Below are 16191 nucleotides of genomic sequence, written 5' to 3'. Positions count from 1 at the left end.
CTAAATACTTCTTGAAAACATCTGAGAGGGTTTTTTTTGAAAGTGTTTGAGCCATTAGAAAGATTTTATAAGTTGATTTAGGGTCTTTTCTAGGAAGCCATAGGCTAGAAACCCTTAAAGGGAGGGTTTGATGGAAAAGTATCTAGAAATGCATGGAGGGTTAAACAAGTTGAGGAATCCTACTATTTATTAGATGCCTTAAGGTTGTGTAAAGGTTTGGGAGGTTGATAATAAGAAAAAAAGGTAGTTGCTTTGTTAGACAAGGGCTAATTAGGCTTAATTGATTGTAGAGACAGCCATAGAAGGGTTCATTAGTCACAAGTTGAAAGGTTGATATTTGTAGGGGTTTAAGAACTCATTAAAGGTTATTTGAAGAGATGGAGAAGTTACCATGTTGTTTGAGAAATTTGGAAGAAAAATGCAATTTGCTTGCAAGACAGGGCTAATAGGATAGTCCTACAAAAGGCAGTTTTGAAGATTGGTATAGAGTTGATGCTTGGTAGGGGTTGGAACTCCTTAGTTATGCTGTTTGAAGGTTATTGAGGCATTGGAAGGATCAGGAGAATCCTTGAAGACATAGATTAAGTGTTGATTGCATGAAGGGTGAATTAGGAGTGTTCCCAATGAAAGGGAAGTTGAAACATGGACAAAGTGAATTGAAAGTTGTTCAATATGAATCAAGGCAGTGAACCTATTATAGAGGAGTGTTTGGTTGATATACTAAAGTCAGGGATTTCTTATTGATCCTTGAGTTGAACTCTAGTTCCTTGAGTGGATTCCAAGACATTGTTGAATCCTTTAGTAACTTATGAAGGGTGACTATTGGGAAGATGGCAAATCAGATATAGATCAGAGCCAATAATTACAACATAGTTTTGGCAATGGATATATATATATATATATTGAAGATGATGAAAGCATTGATTACTACTAAGGAAGATCAAAGCAAGACAACTCCATTTATCATGAAGTAACTCATACACATTAGAAACATAATCATACTTGATGTAAGCTTATAAGGCTCATCTGAAATATCAACTACATCACTGTAGATTTATTATCACATTAACCATTCTATGAAAGCAAGGACATTATATTTGACAATTATTTCATCAATAAAAGCAATATTTATTCACATCTCATTGCATGATCAAGCACATGAATATGGTGCAGGGCACCTAACCTAGGAGGTCTTGGGAACCCACCTAGTCCATCCTTCCTTGAAGCCCTAGCCTAACTTGATCAACTAGGCCTAGGTACCAAGCAGCAGTTTGGAGGGTGCTGGAGTAAGACCATCCTAGAAGCTTTTGGGATTCTAGAAAGTGTCTTAAGCGGTGCCTAAAATAGTGGAGAAGTCCTTATGCCATAGAGGGATAGTTGGTGAAAATACAAGAAAACGGATTGGAAAGGCTACAAGGATTGTAGGCCTAGAAGTGCAAAGGATTGTTGTGGATTTGGTAGATTCCAAACAAATTGAGGATTGTGGTTGGACTGAAGGTCCTGGTTGCTGTCACCATTTCTTGTGTCAGTGAGTGAAGTTTTTGAAGTGGATTGCCCCATTTGGGCTCAACAGTTGTGTATACCCGGTGTGGGTAAGGGGACTTATACCAAGTCCTAGATCCAAAAATTGGATTCTAAAAGCCTTTTGAAGGCTAGTCGAAGAAGTGGCTGCTAGACTCTGCATCAGAATATAATTACGATAATATACTATAAGAGAAGATGATCTTCAATATTACAATCTTTCATAACTAAAGACAACTAATTGAAGTTTGAACTATAACATAACCTTGTATATCCAAGCTATGAATGGAGTCAAGTTCTTATGGTTTGGAATCATAAAATTGTGAAAAAGTTTAAACATTGAGTGACTACCAAAGGGGGGTCATTACAATCTACATTGTAAACACGTAACATTTAAACACATAACAAAAGAGAGAAAAGGAGAGATTTGTGTACCAATAGATGATGCAATAGTCGATGCCTATAAGTTGCGTGTTGTCGACTCAGCAGTCGAAAAGAGATTTGTGGTTGTCTTGGATGGAGGTGACATCGTCATAGGATACATCACCCCTCCACATCCTAATCTCAAGAAAATGACCATCAAAATTTTTGAGTATGGTCAGAAGGAAGTTGAAATAATAAGTTTCTTAATTTAGAGTATGCCCTCTCTTGAAGCATTGGAAATTAATCTTGATGATGAAGATGAAGACTATAATGATAACGAAAATCAAATTTTGAAGCTCTTGGAAGATATTAGGATTTTGAAGAGACCATCCCTACCTATCCATGTAGTGAACATGAGCTCCTAGCCTATCCATGTACTAGGCTGTATGCATACTCCAACCCTATCCAAACAATAGGTTGAAAAAATATGGCCTTTGGCTGTTCTTTTTTGGTTATTTAATTTTATATTACTTTTCATTTGTATGTCAAAATTTTTTTATGAGGAATTGATGTTGTTTATGCTAATTATGCTCCTCATGCAAATTAAAATGGATTACATAAATGATTGTTGTTTGGATTCTAGACTTAGAGTGCAATTTCACTTTCTTGAAATTTTCAATGAATTGAAATATCTGATATCATTTTAGCAGCATTTTTGTCCATTGATATTGTAAGGAAACTCAGGTGTGGAAACAACTTCCTACACTAATCTCAAAAGGAAAGTATGATGCAAATCCTATTAAAATCTTCTACACTTACAGATTCAATATCATGTAAACAACAATATTGCAGCCAACCATGCATACAGAAAATTAGACAGAGAAAGGAACACATAACACAAGGATTTTCCAGTGGGGAAAAACCTTTTGGTAAAACAACCCCACCCCTTCAGAACCTGCACAATGTATTATCTTCAACACAAGGTTACAATACACTTGCAATGCAAGTTCAACATCAACAATAGAAGACTCCAGTAGCTACTCGCAGTACCAACAATACACCTTTTTCACATTGCATCTCTTCGCAACCCTAAAAATGCTTATAACATGTGCTTCACTTTAGGGCTACTCCCAAAGGTAAACCATATTAGGGTTTTACCATTCTCCAAGAAAATAGGAACCCCAAAATTTTTTTTTGGGGTGATGCCCTGAACCCCACTATTGGGGTAGAGTGTACAGTACTCAAATATCTTAGTTGCCACATGTCTTCACTTGTCATTGAATCTTCCTAATATAGCTCTTATGTGTCATAGGAATCCGTCATAACCGTTTTAGTCATGATCTCCTTATACACAATTCAAGATGTTGACACATCAACATTATTTGCAAGAAATACATTTTACAAATCAAATAATAAGAATAGGAATTATATAAGGTTGAGACACCTTATTCCTAACATTCTCCCACTTGTCAAACACCTTGTAAGAGCAACAGGAACACAACAGGAACAAACCGCTATAGGCCGAAAGGCCCATAGACTCCGAACACCATCTGAACTTCTCAGTGCCCACTAGTTTCATTAATGCATTTGCAACATTCTTCACAGTATCTACCTTTTCCAAATTTACCTTTCCATCTTCCACCATATCTCTCACAAAGTGATACTGCACATCAATGTGCTTCGTTCTGGCATGGAAAGTTGGATTCTTTGCAACGCAAATAGCACTCTGACTGTCACACCAAATAGTAATCTGTTCTGCATCAACACCAACATCAAAGCATAATCTTTGAAGCCAAATGGCTTCCTTAAAAGCATGAGTAGCAGCCATGTACTTAGCTTTTGTAGTGGACAAAGCAACCATAGGTTTTCGCTTGCTCATCCAACTGATGGCACCACCAAACATAGTGAACACATAAGCACTGGTGGATCTCTTGTGGTCAATATCACCTGCCCAATCTGAATCCAAAAACCCATGAATACAAACTGAATGCGGAGATCCAGAAGAGTTACCATGATAACATATGGAGTAATCTGATGTACCCCTCAAATATCTGAATACTTGCTTAACTGCATCCCAATGTATCCGTCCAGGATTAGCCATAAATTGACTTAGGACTCCCACTACTTGGGCAATGTCTGGTCTAGTACAGACCATAGCATACATAAGACTGGCAATTGCACTAGCATAAGGTACTCTACTCATGTCCTCCATCTCACTAGGAGATTTTGGACAATCATCTACAGATAACTTTGTTCCCACAGGAATAGGAACACATAGTGGTCTACAATCTGCCATGCTGAACCTGTCCAACACAGACTTCACATACTTACTCTGACTCAACCAAAGTTTTCTATTAGACCTGTCTCTACTGATTTCCATACCCAAGATATACCTAGCTGCCCCAAGATCTTTCATCTCAAACTGAGTTGACAACTAAGATTTAAAATCAAAAATCATACCCTTACCCTTCCCAAAAAACAACATATCATCAACATATAATGCAACAATAAGAAGGCAATCATTTTCAATTCTGAAATAAACACAATGATCTGATTTCGATCTTACAAATCCAATTGACAACACAAAGGCATCAAACTTAATGTACAACATCCTAGGAGATTGCTTCAAACCATATAGAGATTTCTTTAATCTACAAACTAAGGATTCTTTACCTTTAACATTGTAGTGCTCAGGCCGTGACATATAAATCTCTTCCTCCAAATCACCATGAAGGAAAGTTGTCTTCACATCCATGTGTTCTATCTCTAAATCATATGATGCAGCAAGAGATAACATAAATCTAATGGATGTCAACTTTGCAACAGGAGAGAATATTTCACCATAATCTATTCCCTCTACCTATGAATACCCCTTTGCAACCAATCTAGCTTTGTACCTTTCAACACTACCATCTGCACAAAATTTCTTCTTGAACACCCATTTACAGCCAAAGGATTTTCTCCCTTTAGGCAAAGGTACAAGGTCCCATTTTTTTTTTTCTCTAATGAAGCCATCTCATCATCCATAGCCTCAATCCAGGAACCTGCATCTTCCATGCCCAAAGCCTCTTTCACAGATCTAGGCTCATCAATGTTAGTAATCAAAGCAAAAACACAACTGGAATCTAACATAGAATAACCAAACCTTTTTGGTTGCTTTCTTTCTCTCATGGATCTCCTCAAGGGCTAAGGTTGAGGTTGTTCTTCCTCTTCTTCTGAACTATCAGAGTTGCAAGAGCTCTCCTCATCATTAGACCCAATATGGTCTCTTTGTCTAGTCTTCTCAGGGGTAGGAGGCAACTGAACAACATCTTTTTCCTTTTCTTTTTCATCTGGTTGTAGCACAATAGGAGAAGATGTTAGCTCTCTAAAAATAACATTTCTACTATACAACACCTTACTAGTCCCAAGATCCCAAAGCTTGTATCCTTTCACACCAGCACTGTACCCGATGAAAATACATTTAACACCTTTGTTTTCCAACTTAGATCTTTTCTCCATTGGAACATGTGCATAAGCTTCACAACCAAAAACACGAAGATGTCTAATTGAAGGCTTCTTATGATACCACACCTCCATGGGTGTCTTACCAATAAGGGCTGATGTAGGAGATCTGTTAACTAGATAGCAAGCAGTGGCCACAGCTTCGGCCCAAAACCTTTGTTCTAAACTAGCTCCACTAAGCATACTCCTAGCCTTCTCCATCAGTATCCTGTTCATTCTCTCTGCAACTCCATTTTGCTGTGGGGTATAAGGAGTTGTCTTATGCCTCTCGATACCTTGTTCTTTATAGAATTGTTCAAACTCTGCCGAGCAAAACTCACCACCATTGTCAGTTCTCACACACTTAATCTTCTTACTAGTCTGATTCTCTACAAGGGCTTTAAATTCCTTGAATCAACTAAATACTTGTGTCTTACTTTTAAGGAAATAAATCCATGTCCTTCTACTGTAATCATCTATGAAAGATACAAAAAATACAGACTTGGAGATTGAAGGAACTTTTATAGGACCAAATACATCAGAATGAATAAGATCCAAAACATCAGAAAATTTGTGAGAACTAGAGTAAAACTGAACATGATTTTGTTTACTATATACACAGTGTTCACAGAAGTCAAACTCAAGACTACAATTATTTAACCCCTCAACGAGATTTTTATTTTTCAGGGTTCTGAGACCCTTCTCACCAATGTGGCCAAATCTCATATGCCACAACATTGTCTTTTCTATAGGAAGCTTACCTTCCAAAGTGTTTGCATTGCCATTAGAACCAATAACCACAGTCTTCTTTACTGCTCGTTCAGATGGTGGGGATGAAGTGATAGCTGCTCTCTTCTTTGAAATAGAAGAACTATTACACTGAGAAATGTATGCATCAAGCTGAAACAAAGTACCTCTCCTAGTACCGTTAGTAAGCACCATAGCTCCTCTCATCATCTTACATGCATCTTTAGAAAAAACAAATTGCACACCTAAATCATTCAGCATACTTATAGATAATAGGTTTCGTGCCAAACTTGGAATGTGATAACTCCATTGGTTCCCTTTACTCGTCCATTAGGAAATTTGATAGTGACCCTTTCATGTCCAACTATCTTTAGGTGAGAATCATCACTCAAGTACACCTTTCCACCATCAAACTCTTCATATCTTGAGAACCAGTTTCGATGAGAGGTCATGTGAAAAGATGCACCCGAGTCAACCAACCACACATCATCAGATGCATGGGCTGCCAAAGCTACGATGAATGCATCGCCATCTTCTTGAGATTTTTTAGAACCAGAATCTGAGGCTTTCTTCTTCTTCTTAGGCTCTTTACAGTCTTTACGGAAGTGCCCAGTCTTATCACAGTTCCAACATTTTGCCTTGGACTTATTGGAACTCTTTGACTTCCCACGAGATTTGGATCTACCCTTATTGTCAGACTTATTGTCATTTTTCTTCCCTCTTTCCATGGATCTCCCACGAACAGCAAGGGCTTCTTTTTTTGAAACATAAGCCTTTCTCCGCATCTCCTCTGATAACAGCGAAGACACCACATCGTCCATTTTGAAGGTGACTAATGTGCTTTCGAGAGCCATCATAAGATGGTCCCATGAATTCAGTAAAGGACACAAAAGTGTGTAGCAACAATCCTCCTCCTCTAACTTGACACCAGCTGATATCAACTATGCAGCCAACAGGATAAATGCATTTAAATGATCCGTTAAGGATCCACCTTCCTCCATTCGCAGAGAATACAACTTCTTCCTCAGGAACAACTTGTTCACCAAAGATTTGGCCTGATACACGGCCCCAAGTCTCTCCTACAAACTATATGTGGTTTTCTCATCTAGAACATTCAGAAGGACTGCATTGGTTAAATAGAGTCTTATGAGACCCTTAGCTTTACGGTCTTTGATATCCCAATTTGCTTGAGCTATAGTTGCTGGTCTTGTAGTGCTTGTAGTTGCTTCCCATAGGTCACGATCTTCCAACATGTCTTCCATCTTGAGTTTCCACAACTCGAAATTAGTGCCATTAAATTTCTCCACCTCGATTCTTCCATATGATGAACTTGCCATCTCAATCTGCAAATAAGATTCAGGATGCTCTGCACAAGACTCCCACTCAACTTGAGATTAGCTCAAAAAACCCTACCCAACAACTAGGATCAAAAGTTGATCAAGCTCTGATACCACTTGTAAGGAAACTCAGGTGCGAAAATAGCTTCCTACACTAATCTCAAAAGGAAAGTATGATGCAAATCCTATTAAAATCTTCTACACTTACAGATTCAATATCATGTAAACAACAATATTGCAGCCAACTAAGCATACAAAAAATTATACAGAGAAAAGAACACATAACACAAGGATTTTTCGGTGGGGAAAAACCTTTCGGTAAAACAACCCCACCCCTTCAGAACCTGCACAATGTATTATCTTCAACACAAGGTTACAATACACTTGCAATGCAAGTTCAACATCAACAACAGAAGACTCCAGTAGCTACTTGCAGTACCAAAAATACACCTTTTTTGCATCGCATCTCTTCGCAACCCTAAAATTCTTATAACATGCGCTTCACTTTAGGGCTACTCCCAAAGGTAAACCGTATTAGGGTTTTACCATTCTTCGAGAAAATAGGAACCCCAAAATTTTTTTTGGGGCGATGCCCTGAACCCCACTATTGGGGTAGAGTGTACAGTACTCAAATATCTTAGTTGCCACATGTCTTCACCTATCATTGAATCTTCCCAACATAGCTCTTACGTGTCATAGGAATCTATCATAACCGTTTTAGTCATGATCTCCTTATACACAATTCAAGATGTTGACACATCAACATTATTTGCAAGAAATACATTTTATAAATCAAATAATAAGAATAGGAATTATACAAGGTTGAGACACCTTATTCCTAATAGATATATCCTAATTTCTCAATGTTTATAAAAATTCATTGTTTTATGATGTAATGTACTAAACTTTCTTAATATTTTCATATTATCTCAGTTGAAAAAATAGTAGACATGTTTTGAAACAAACTAACAACAATCAGTTGCTTTGTTAGATATGTATGCAACATTAACTCTGTTACCTATAATTTTACGCTATTGCTGTTGTTTATTTCTTACATTAAAAGGAAAAAATTCTCTGCAATTTTATCCAAAAAAAAATTGTCAATGATTTAAAAAATTTATTGAAAATTGTTGCCATTTCAAAATAATTTAGATTTACGTGTTCTCATTTGACAAAAATACTTTACCATCATAGTCTCTCTCTATCTAAAGATTCTTCAAATCATATGCATAGGAATGGAAAGACACCCTCAACATTTCTCCACATCCTCTCCCGGGACTATAAAACCCACACTTAGCAAATTGAATCTGAAGCATATATATCCTTTACAAACATTAATGCAGAAATCTCATGATAGTTTAAAATAGCTCATAAGAATTTCCTTGTTGCAGGGCTCAAGTGACCATATGAACACCTCATATGTATTGACATATTTTCATTACAACTATATCAATAAGTTGTAACCCTAATAATGTCTAATAAAACCATAACTCTAGCAACCAAATATAGGGTTTTGTTATAGAAATTAAAATGTACAAAATAATCACAAATCAAAAAAGAGAGCTGGCCATTACCTTGGAATGCTGCCTTGTAAACACAAGCCAAATCCCCCTCCTTTAAACCGCAGCACCATGACCTCCGCACTGGTCTCCATTGCGCATGCTCACCAAGCATCAAAATAGTGGCATGTGAGTGAATAATAATGCACCCAATGCTTGAACATAGGCACACATTTGAAACACTTCCCTCGTCAAATGGAAGTGTAGGTAATATTCAAAACGTAGGCTTTCTCAGCTTGGAATGTAGTGTCCAATATCAAATGGAATGTAGGAATGTGCAAAATGTCGCTCCCATTTGATAAAATGATGTAGGTTGCAAATGGTGGATGCACTCCTACCTTGAAAAAATGTAGCCTCAAAGCAAAATAGTGCATCCTTCTCTAGAAATAGCGGATGAATATGTCACGACGACAAATGTTTGAAATGGCGGATGAATATGTTGCGACAGGAAATGTTTGAAATGGCAGATGAATATGTCGCATAGCATATATTGTATAACTACAGAAGAAAACCCAAAAAATGACCAATGCTTGTTTTTTTTTGAAATTATAGCTTGACGACGTTGCAATTGTGACACCTATGTCGCAATTGCGATGTCATCGGGCTATAATTGAAAAAAAAGCCAAAAACACATTACATTTGCCTACCATCACAAATTGACCCCTAATGTATTAGTGAGAATAATAGAATTCTCAATTACAATATGCTAAGCCAAATGGGTGCCTTCATTATAGTAATCTGCAAGATAGTGCTACAAACTATCACCTAGAGCTCCCCTAGATAATGTTTGGGACTTTCTTAAATAGGCAATTTTATGCCACCTAGGAAGGTTCTAGATGCTCAAACTTAATACCTAGGGTGGATAGACCCTAACAATACACATTGAGTCAGCCAAATACATTTTTAACAAATTATTTTAGAAATTTTGGTAGTTCAAATTTTGAAGGCCATAACTCACGACCTGTTGCTCTGATTGGCTATTATAACCACTTTTCAAAAATGCCAGCTCCTGATCTATAGGCTCAAAACCATGCTAGCATGCTTTTGTCGTGTTTTTGGACCTCATCCGGGCACTCTAAGGATTCCAGTAGTGAGCTTGAAAATTTTTCTACAAATTTTTCCACCAAAAATCTACAATAACTTCTCTGATACTTAAGCTAGAGCAATGCGATTTTTATGGTAGGCTTATATCTCTAAAATGAACCTTCCTATAGAAAATAAGAACATTTCGAGCTCATATGAAAAACTTACTAAAAATAGCAAGTTCCCATGAATAGTAACCACCCTATCTACTAGTCCTTATTAAAATAGAAAAGGCTGAAAATAAAATATTTTTGGGTGATGCAAGATTGCCCTTACACCTTGGATGCTCCTGCATCACCTCCTCATGATCCTAATGAGATTTTTGTTACAGGATTCAGCCAAGCCACTGCCTTGGGGATAATAATTTGAGGAAGTGCTGAAATATATTCCATATTCTAGAGCCCAAGAACATATGTGAGCTCCAATACAAGATTTTCCATTATCATATATGATAGTTGAGGCAATACTATCACAATTCCATCAAGGAATTCAAGTACTGAGGCCTCTATTGCATCCTTCACAACCATTGCCTCAGTCCATCTTGTGAAATAGTTTGTGGTTTCCAAGATCCATTTATGACTAGCACTGGGGGGTGGATTTATTGGACCAATGAAATCTGTAACCCATTGGGCAAAAGGTTGGTCAACTTGAATGGGATGGAGGGGAAGGGCAACCAATCTTTTCTTTCCTAAGAAGAAAGCACATTTCTCACACTTCCTTACCCACTTATGGTAGTCATTAAATAGGGTGGGCCAATAATAGCCAATCCTCATTATCTTCATCACAATGACTCTGGATGAGAAATGACCACAATAGGACCATTATGAAATTCCTCTAGCAACCTACTGACCTAATCCATCTATATAAATCTTAGTAGAAATCCATCCAATCCTTTTTGAGTAATAATCCATCCACCAAGATATAGGGAATAGCCTACAATCTAAACTATATCCTCTTGGCTTTGTCTAGGCCTTGGGGGCATATTCCTTCTGTCAAGAAGGCAGTCATGTCTTGCAACCAATCAATCTAATCTTCATTTTCCACTAGTTGCTCATTTTGGATTAAGAGGGCAACTTCTTCATGTGTTTCAAAAGATGAAGCCATTTGTTCAGATAGTCCCTTACCTCTTACCAACTTGGTGTTCTTAATATCAATATCATATTCCATGACTCTGGTAATCCATCCAGCTCTCTTCTCATTGATATCCTTGTTCAAGAGGAAATTCTTTACACTTGTATGTGGAGCTAAAAGCTGGTCTTTGTTGTGAGACAAGAGATGTCTAATTTTTTTGAGAGCCCTCCCAAAAGCAAGGACCTATTTCTCTATATAACTATATCTTTCCTCATAATCATTGAGCCCTTCATTGAAGAAAGCAATGGGTTGTTCCAAATGTTCATCATTTAACTATTTAAGAATAGTTGAAATGCTTGAATTTCCTCCAAGGGAGTATAGGATGAAATCTCTGTCAAAATTGGGGTTGACAAGAGTAGGGGCTGATCTAATTGACTACTTGATTTCTTTAAAACTAGCCTTTCCCTCTTTGGTCCAAGTGAACACCAAGTTCTTTTTTAACATAGCTATGAGAGGCTATACCATAGAAGCAAGATTAGGGATGAACCTCCTTACGAAGTTGATCCTACCAAGGAAACTCTACAATCCTTTCTTATGGGTGGGAAGTGGGAGAGAAAGTCTTGCTTCTACCCTCTTTGGATCTATTGTTAACCCATTTCTTGACACAATATTCCCTAAGAGATTTCCTTGGTTAGTAGAAAATACACACTTCTTGGGGTTCAGGGACACACCATACTCTTTGCATCTTTTAAATACCTGTCTTAGATGATCAAAATGATCTACTGCATGCTTTGAAAAGACAATTATATAATCTAGATACACTAGCACACATTTTTCCAACATACCCTTGAAGGTCATCTCCATTGCCATCTGAAATGTGGCACCTATATTGGTTAGTCCAAAAGGCATCTTAAAATAAGCATAGGTGCTCCACTCACTAGTGAAAGCAATCTTATATCTATTAGACTCTTGTACTAACACCTAATTATAGCCTAAAAAACCATCTAAGAAGGAAAACCTTTCTTAACCACTAACCTTGGATAGGACTTGTTCCATGGATGGAAGGGGGTGGTGATATCTAAGAGAAGCTCTATTAAGGTCTCTAAAGTGTACACATAGTCTAATCTCTCCACTCTTCTTCCTAATAGGAAGAAGGTTAGCCACCCATGAGGAGTGCTTGATAGGGAAAATAATATTTGCCTCTATGAGCCTTGAAAATTCTATTCTCATTAGTGGTTCAATTTTAGGGTTAACTGGCCTCTGCTTCTACCTAATAAGCTTGGAATTATCATCTAAATCTACGGTGTGCTGGGATAATTTTGGGTCAAAACCCTTTAAGTCTTCATATGTCCAAGCAATAACATCATTGAGTTCTTGACATAATTTAATGAAGGTCTCTTGTTAAATATTAGTGCACACCTTTCCCAAGTTGAGAGTCCTTCCATTAGCAACAGTGATAGGCATATGATCATCCTTGCTTGATCATCAGAGATGAAAATTCCCTCCAAGGTGACTAGACCTTTAGGTAATCTGTTGGAGTTCAAGTTCAAAGGCTGGTCCCCATACTAACTTTGGAGCTTAGATTAATTCTTAGTAGAGAACTTGGCTTCATTTTGTAAGAAATTGACAGTCTATACATCACAGTAAAAAACCTGCCAATTTGTGCAATTATCAAGAATAGTAGTTCTTACAAAAATTTTGATATGTTTCTCCTTTTAATCAACAACATGCTTTGGTATATCATAAGAAGCACCAATTTCTACAAGCTTGTCAACATGTTTATTTTCTCTCCTAAGAACCCTCTAGATGTTGAATGCTTAGAATCCCTCAAGCAAATCCCAAGCTCTGTGCTTATATGATTTGAGAAGGTTGTTCTTGGTAATATTCTAGCTTCTAACTTGATTAATGACCAAATCACTATCCCCATATACCTTTAAGGATTTGAATCCTCTCCTTTGGGCTAGTTGATGTCACTAGATCAGAGATTCATACTCTGTTGCATTGTTAGTGCAACTAAATTGGAGCCTATGAGAAAAATAGTATTTCTACAATTTAGGGGAAATGAGCGTGACACCAACCCATGAACCATTTTTATTTCTTAAGCCATCAAAGAACATGCTCCATAATCCATCAATGTTCTCTTCCTTCCTTATGAGATTGGGAATAGGAGCATCTTTTTCTGATATGCAATATGTGCCAAGGTCTATCTCTAGATATTCTTGTACTAGATCAAACTAATAAGCAGTGACCCACTCATCCAAAATAAATTCAAGCACCTCTACCAAAGAAGTGGTAGGTTCATGTGCTATGTCTCCATCCTCTTCTTCAACAATAGTGCAATTCTTGTTCATGGGACTAGGGGTGTAGGCTTCTATATGATTGAGGGCCAGAGGCTCTATTATTATGGAAGATTTTGTTCCATACCTTTTTCTAAAAAACATATAAGACCATTTAGGTGAAATATAGCCACCTATTTATGTAGTAAAGTCTTTCGAAAGATAGATGGAAAAATGTGGTTTGACCTCAGTTGCTAATATATCTTGTGTTACATTATAACCAGGGTAAGCATGTAATGTCATCTCTACATTTTTTAAGACTCCTATAGTCTTGATAGATATGCCATCTAATTGGAGCACATCTCTAACTATTGGCTCGTATTTGATACCCATGAGGTTGGCTACACACCTAGGCATTATAGAGATACTAGTCCCTAAATCTATCATACAATTATGGACTAGTTTATCTCCGATGATTAAAGAGACATAGAAAGGATGAGGCCTAATTTTCTTTCTTGTCTCTCCTTCTTTCGTTGGTTGCATGTGGCTTGTTGCATTCTCCTCTCTAGGTGGCTGATCTTTCACTTCTACGCTCTCTAGCTCTTGTTGCAGTAGCTTCCTCTATGATGTTATAATAGAAATAACATCCCATATAGAGATATTGACATTAGTCTTTTTCATTTGATCTACTACATTGAAGGGAGGAGCACCAACTACTTTGACTAAAGCTTTAGGAACTGTATGAATAGGTGGTTGAATTTGAGAAGTCTGAGTTCAATACATTTCTTGTTGCTCATATCTTGTCTTTGTTGAGGAGTAACATCGGATTGTACATTCATCATTGGCATATGAGGAACACCATCTAAAGTTGAAGCTTGAATTGGCGGAGGAATGACATTCTCAATAGCTCTTCTCTTACTTTTGGTGTTGTGAGCTATGCCATCATGGTTAGCATGGCAGTACTCCCTTGGATGATGATTCATGAAAGAGCAATCACCTTGCCATTGTAGATGAGATGCATCAACAAGTTGATTAGCATTGTGTTGCTACTCTACTACTTGTTCTTGTGTAGTTAATGCTAAGTAAGACTCTACTCTCTAACGCATACAGTATCCATAAGAGTAGTTACAAGAAGGGCAAAAATCTTGATCTTGAGCAAGATTATTTTGAGGAACTAAAGCCCTATTTAGGTTGGTATTCATAGTAGGGGCATTATCAATAGGTCTATTTTGATTGTAGGGGAAAATAATCTAGTTTGGGGGTCTATTATGTATGTGACCCTGATACTGAAGTTTGAGAGGTTTATCATTTTGAGCTTGTTGCCTATTCATAGTCACCAAGTCATAACTCATTTTTTGCATTATTGCACTATTGTCCTCCATCTTCCTTCCTTGATCCTACAACTTCTTGTCTATATTCTACATCACTGTTTGCATCATGGCCTCAATCTTATCAACTTCATTAGAAGATGTGGAAGCTATTGGGACCACAACAAGGGACTGACTTATAGAGTAAGTAGAAATAAGGGCTATTATAGGTTGATGATTGGGCATGTTAGGAAAGAAAGGCATTGGAGGCCTTGGAGCTAACTTCCCTCCTTGAATTAGGATATTCTCTACTCTTATAGAAATCTCATAAGAATTTGGTAAAGTGTCCCCTCCCATAGATTGCAAAGTGGTAGCATATCACTATTAAAGGCTTTGAGGTAATACAAGAATGCATTACTTGGAGAAGGCTTTACTGTAGTGGGTATTCTATCCCATGTCTTTTGAAACCTATAATTAAAATTAGTCATATATTCATGGGGTGCTCTCTTGATGGTTGTCAACTGCTCCAAAAGTGATAGGTGATCACTTTTGTCCTCAAAATACTTACAAATCCCTATTCCTAACCCATCCCAATCAATAATAGAGTTATGAGGCAAACCTCTATACCATTTTAATGCTTTTTCTTTTAAGGATGAAGCTAGAAGCCTAACAACAACATCATCCTCTATAATACCATGTATATTGCAAACATTTGAAATTTCTTGAATATGTTCTGAAGGGGAGATGGAAGTTTGACCAGTCAAATCAAGTATACTTGTGAGAGCTGACACTGGAATATCATGTCTTTGAGCCAATAGGAGAGGACTTCCACCATTAAAGGTAGAAAATCCATGTGCTCTAGGTTGTGCCATATGGAATAATGACCTATTTATATGAAAAGATGGTAACCTAGGCTGTAATCTATCAATAGGAGGAGTAAAGAGAGATCTTGCAGGTATATGTGCTACTATTGCACTCCTAACTAGTGATAGAGATAATCTATTTCTCTTTCTTCTAGGGTTTGAAAATGAAAGCTCAAAATATTGAAAATTACCTCTAGAAGATGCTCTTGTATGAGCCTTGGGCATGAATCACAACTTGGTCTAGAAACCATATGTATTATAGAACAGAGTCACCAAGTACTTGAAAATGATCCTCTTGAAGGCTTGAAAATACTAAGAGAAAAACTATCTTCTTAGCATGTATTGGAACTTTTCTTCTTTGACACTAGTGAACTTATAATGCTTCAAATGTTAGTCCCACTAGGCATGCCAAAAACTATTGACACAAAAACTTGCACCCTCGCCTAAAGTCTTACCTAAAGGTAGCCTTGTGTAACATGGAAAAAATATTGAAAGTGTGGGACTTTGCAACTTGAGATTAAATCATCAGAGAAGGTTGACTTCCTTACTATCAGGATGCACCTAACTATTTCTTGAGAGGA

This window comes from Cupressus sempervirens, chromosome 10 (assembly GCF_028749045.1).
Source record: "Cupressus sempervirens isolate cs-2001-9-10 chromosome 10, ASM2874904v1, whole genome shotgun sequence".
Classification (NCBI taxonomy): domain Eukaryota; kingdom Viridiplantae; phylum Streptophyta; class Pinopsida; order Cupressales; family Cupressaceae; genus Cupressus; species Cupressus sempervirens.
This window is presented reverse-complemented; position numbering follows the sequence as displayed.